This window comes from Cyprinodon variegatus, unplaced genomic scaffold, assembly GCF_000732505.1.
Source record: "Cyprinodon variegatus isolate N-32 unplaced genomic scaffold, C_variegatus-1.0 Scaffold305, whole genome shotgun sequence".
In the NCBI taxonomy this organism is placed as follows: Eukaryota; Metazoa; Chordata; class Actinopteri; order Cyprinodontiformes; family Cyprinodontidae; genus Cyprinodon; species Cyprinodon variegatus.
In genome coordinates, this window is record NW_015150758.1 from 122059 (window position 1) to 127909 (window position 5851).

Below are 5851 nucleotides of genomic sequence, written 5' to 3' on the forward strand. Positions count from 1 at the left end.
CATCCATCCATCCATCCATCCATCCATCCATCCATCCATCCATCCATCCATCCATCCATCCATCCATCCATCTCTATAGATAATGATGGTAGTTTATCAGCTCATCTCTTTCCTTTGCTCAGCAGACTCATGCTGTGTCTGCATAACGGTTAATAAGACCTTAATCCATCTATCCTACCCTCACCTTTGAACAAACTTCTATATATTTTAACTTTTCTGCTTGAGCTATAGACTGAAAACCAACCCAGAGGGTTTTATCCACATTTTGCAGTTGAGCTTTCTTGGAAACTCCGTGAAACATGCCCAAATCTCAGCATTGCAGTTTATAAGTGGAATATTAGTAGAAACTTGGGTGTTGGGACTAAGGAGTGAATTATAAGCAGCCTATCCTTTGCTCTTTACTAGGGACCATTCTGTTGATTTGCAATGTGTCTGTTTGCACAAGGCCAGACATAAATCAGTTGGTAATTTAGGTTTAACTTAGTAAAGACAGAGAGTAGTGGATATTGAGCAGAATAACGCTTTCACACTCCTCAAGTGTCTCCCCTTTTCATTGACTGGCGATTCAAAGCGGAGCTGGCTGCATTAAATAGACAAAAGCAAACTTCATCTTAAGAAGAGGAGGTGGCGTTTCTGGCATAAAAACTCTTTAAAGGGAGATCCGTACTTTTCTCAATAGTGTAGAGGGGAGGCTGGCAGGCAACAAAACTATGAAAGACTTGCCTTAACGCAGATGCAGATGCACACACACACACTTATGATTGTCTTCTTTTGGCACAGACTGTTGTTTAGCCTTTATGTGCCAAAGCAATTAGTTATGTTAATTGTAGGGTCCATTGCCGGTGAATGCAAGTTGAATGGGGCCGGTCTGCACTGGAGGATTGGCCAGAATCCATGTGGAGAGTGGGAGGTGGGGCTCAGAGGGAGGCAGTTTGTGACGTAGCTTGAGCACTCGACCCATGAAAGAGAGAAGAGAACAGCATGTGGGAAAACTGAGGAGGAGCCTGAGCTGAAAGGCAGAGAGTGAGAGAGTAGGAAGCTCAGAGCTTGAGTGAGCCAGCTGAGAGAGGAGGCATATTCAGGGACTCCATCAGAGAGAGTGACTTTAGTCCAGCAGACTGAGAAACAGAGATAGACAGTGACAGAACGCTTCACATTAGACCTATGAAAACCTCAAGGAGAAGAGGGAAGTAGGCAATATTATTTGAATTTGTTAAGTGCTGTCTTCTGGGCTGCTCAGCTATCCATCTCCATCTGGGTACCATCTGTGTCTCTGGCTTTGGCCTTCGCTGCGCTGGAGCTCACATATGTGGGAATGCAAACACATGCCTGACATATGAAGGCGTGGAGTCACAAAGGAGGACAAAAAGCAGAGGACCAGAAAGCAAAACTGTGTCACTGCAGTTGACTTTCTTCAAGAACTGAAGAGCGGACTCTACTAGAGTGGAGGTAGGAGCAAATATTGAAGATTACTTTGGTGTTGCTAAAAGGTGTATTTGTAATGTCAGTATATGTCTCAGCAGGATCAGTGAGAGTGTACTGTCTGGCAAACAGTTCACTTTGTGTGCATGTGTGTGTGTCTGTGTGTTTAGTCCTAATTCCTAAAGCTGCTCTGTACTGTACAGATGGTACATCATCCTCTCCTCTTTATCTCTTCATCCTTGTCGACTCAGGTATGAGGGAGGCTTTCTGAAATTGTGCACAGCTTTTCCTTCCATATGGTCCATATTAATAACCATGTAATAAAATTCCATTTTTTTTTGTAGTTCAGGCTAATTTGTTACACTGAACTTGATTGTAAATTAGGACGGACAGTAAGACATTTTCACTATTTTATCTGGAAAGATTTCAAGAAAACTATTCAAATTCTTAGAGGGACAAACAGCGGCATTTTCATGCATTTGTGAAGAAAAATATTCCCTGTTTTGTTTCTTTCTTTAATATCCTTGATTTTATTTTCATTTAAAAACATTTAATGTAATCTAAATCTGTGATCAGCCTATTCTTTAGCTCTCATTTACCCAGAAAGCAATTCATTTTTCCACTTGGCAAGCAAAGCAGAAGAAAGTATAAAAAAGACATGTGCATCTGTTGTATGGTAAACCGGACATATGGGAAGAGGAGGGATACTGCATGAGAGTCTGTATAACTTTCATGCTGTGTCTAAAGATGGAGGCTTGATATAAGTGTGTTTTAGGAGAAAGAAGGAGTGTTACACCCCTGTTTTCTCAGCGTTGCCTAGGTACAGGTTTCTGCAAAATAAGTCATGTTGCTGTTTTCTGAGTGTGGTCTGACATGGATGTTGTGAAGAAGAAACAGGGAGAGAAAAGAAAGGAGACCTGGCCAGTGTCACTTAAGGCTTGGCCAGGCCATCAGGGAGATAGGAGCGACTAACTGTCGACTGCACAGCCTCAGAGCAGAAACCCCTGTCTGGTTTTCTGGACTTCATCATAATCTTGACAACAGTCTCTGTGCTGCATCTAGGTAAGTCACATGTGGGTTTGTAAAGAGACCATTCCAGTTAGTTTGTTGTTTTTTTTTTTAATTCAGAAACATTATTGTACCAAACATAACTTAATGCAGGCTGCTGTAGCTTGTGTTTTTGATTTGCATTGCTTTGAAGTTTCTTATCTAACCCATGATAAGCACATGTTTTTGTTAAAGTGTGAGTGTTTCTCCATGTGTGAACCAGGTGTACTGCAGACATTGTGTCTGCTGAGACTGCAAGGTTACTTGTCATATAACTTTCTTCACCTTTTTTCTGGTATGTTTTATCTTTTTGACCTGTTCCCCAGTTGTGGGATTCTCCGCTAAATTTGACGGAATAAAGTGGGAATAAGAACACAATGGCCTCTGCCCGGTTGCTCTAAAGAATTCATCATATAGCCCCAGTCTGTTTCATCATGTACTCACACAGAACACAGCAGCTGCTTGTAGAGTTTGCTGCAGGAAGTGCTCTATTAGTTCCATTGGCAAGGGCGGTGATATCTTGCCCCAGGGCTCAGTGAGCGGTTGTGTATTTTAAAGTTTATCCAGGGTTAAAGTCTGTATTCTTTTCATAGACTTCTCACATAGAGGTGATTTAAAAGATGGTTTTATCAGCTGTCAACCTTTTTGAAAAAAATGTGTGTTGGTTAGTATGCAGAAATGCATCTCAGACAGTCAGTCCTCCATCTGATGGTGCAGCCTCTTTAAATATCTTTTTCACTTTCCTTTCAATATCCTTTATTCGCTGGTTTTGTATGGTTTAAAAAGCTTAAAAGGCTCTAAAATCAGTTTTTAACAGGAGCTGTGACAGGCTTTAGATCATTCCTATATTGATCAAATCAGTCAAGAATCTGGTTAAAACTCTAATATAATGGGATTTTGGCAGGTACAGCTCTGTTTCTCTTTTAATCTATTGGCTACACTCTATGAATTTCTACATTGCCATCAACAGAATATTGTAATAGAGTTTTATTCTTGAAGGGTGTATAAAATTATTAGCAATAGGATACTGTTTTGGGGGAAACACAACTTCAATAATACAAAGTTCCATGCTTGGAACAACAAAATAAATAAAATATATATATAAAAAAAAAAAAAAAAACTGTACTTTGGCAGAGAAGATATTGTGTTGTCTTTTTTAATGAATTGCTTCCATGAATAGAGTTAAATATTCTCCAATCTTCTTTCTACCCATGTCATCATGAGGAAGCCTGGACATGAAAAGATTAAATTTCATTAACTGCCTTCTATGAATTGAGACAGCATTAAAAAAATAAAGCGTATGTGTTCCCTAAAATTCTGTGTTCTCTTGCTTTAGTGCTTTGCTTCTATGGATGTGTTTTTGCGACATAAACAAAGAAATTGCATGCAACCTCCAACATTATGAAGCATTTGCACCTAAACTCATATACAACACAAACAGACTCATCCTCCACTGTTTTCGGCGTCTTTTTCTTCGCATTGTTCTAAGCACAGCTGGCCTCTTTGTTTTACTTATCTGTCTCTCTGAGAGGCTGTTGAGCTCTGCTCTTCCATGCAGCTGGGCTCTGAGCTTCCCCACAGCTTTGTTGATGTACTCTCCGAACCAACTGTGCTATTTTGCCTGGCTTTAATTCATTGCATCACCAAAGCTGTAGAGTGTTGAATCAGGATTGTTTCTCTGTTTAAGTCCAGTTATGTAGATTTGCTTTTTAGAACATTCTTCCTGCACAAATGAAAATTTGAAAAGTCTCCAATATGGTACGTGGTGATAACATCTGCTTGGCCCTTTGCCAAGTTAGTCAACTTGGCTCCTAAACCCTGTCACACCTGGTTTAGTACAGGATAGCTCCATCTTTAGCTCTGTTTCCTCTGTTTGGGACTTGCACTTAGTTTTATTGATTTTGTTGCAGACTTAAACAGTGCGCTTATGTATTACTATGGCTTTAGAGGAAAAGCTGCAGTGTAGAATTATTGTCTGGGCTTATAAGATAAAGGTAACACTTACCCCCAATCATCTAGAGACATGATTACGTATATCAGCTTATTAAATATATGTTTATTTTTTTATGTATCTCAAATGTGCAGAAGAGAAGGGTCAGTAAGGCAAACCTTTTTTTGTCAGGCCTAAATGTTTCAGCTCATTGTTTTTTTTTCACTTCTTCATCAGAACAAAGGATATTCACTAATCAGGTGCTAACCAGTCATAGACAACAAATGCTGTCCAGATGGAGGGATGATCTACTGTAATAGGTCTGAGAGCTTTGTTGTTTGCATTGGTGATCAGTGTGTGTACATGTCTCAGACTTGCATTAGACAGGGCGTATTAGTCTATATCATTTGATGAATAACCCAACTACTGTTAAATTTACTCTATTTTCAGCTTTTTTATTCTTTTTAGTTTCACTCGTATTTGACATATTAATAATTGGAAACTGGATCTTTTATTTTTTTTATTAATTAAACAATGTCTTTAATGAGAGAAATGTTCTAACATAAAAAAAATTAAGATAAACTTGCTAAAAAATGTTGCTCTGTTGGTCTCTCCATTCATTAAAATGTTAATAGAATGATACAAATTGAGGTGATTTTGACCGTTCCAATGTTAAATATTATAAGTAAAGTTATTCATGTTTTTTGTTTATTATTTCTATTATTATTTTTGTTTGTTTGAAGTTTTAAAGCTTTATAGTTAAAATGGACCCACTAATAATATGGCTCTTAAACCCAATACAATATTTTGTGGTATGTTTAATCTGAAACTTAATTTAAAAGTTATTGTACTAAAGCATATTTTTGAGTAAGATATTTCCATAATTTCTTAAGAAAAGTAATTTTCTGTGTTGTAAAATATTAAATGTTTAGTCTATGCGTTGCAAATGAAAGTTAGCAAAGTACAGATTTAGTGTGGTGGAACCTCCAGATCCCATCCTGTCATTCCAGAACCAGCTACATGACTTCACATCCACGTGGACACTGTGCATCCAACATCTGCCAAACCTCCTACTCCCTCCAGCATCACTTCACCAAACCTCTTTTTATTGCTCATTCTCCGTTTTATGGACAGCGTCTGTCTGCCTTGCCGTTCCCTCTTTCGTTTTCTTTTTCAGTTTGCCACTAAGTACATTTCCATCCATCGGTCTTTTTCTTTTACCCTATGTGGCATGCTGGATTACAGCAATGTTTTTGTAATTATCTCACTGAGGAAAGAGGTTATGCAAGGGCTTCTCCCACCATTACTCTGTCAAAGGACTTGGGAGGAATTTATTTCAGGGATATTTCTTTTTCAAATACATCTTTTTTTTTTTACTTTCCTCTCACTGGTAACCTTGCCACCTCCCCATAGCTTGCCTTCCTCCCAGTGTTGACATTGGGTTTTATCCAA

The 5851-nt window shown here is 38.6% G+C and overlaps 1 protein-coding gene across 1 annotated transcript in view; it reads left to right on the forward strand.

Annotated features, from left to right (window-relative positions):
* Positions 1 to 1010: 1010 nt before the first annotated feature.
* Positions 1011 to 5851, forward strand: part of cbfa2t2 (core-binding factor, runt domain, alpha subunit 2; translocated to, 2) — a 23005-nt gene continuing 18164 nt past the window's right edge. The window contains exon 1 of the mRNA XM_015384152.1: positions 1011 to 1449. The gene's annotated coding sequence lies outside the window, so the exon portion shown is untranslated. The remainder of the gene's footprint in view (positions 1450 to 5851) is intronic.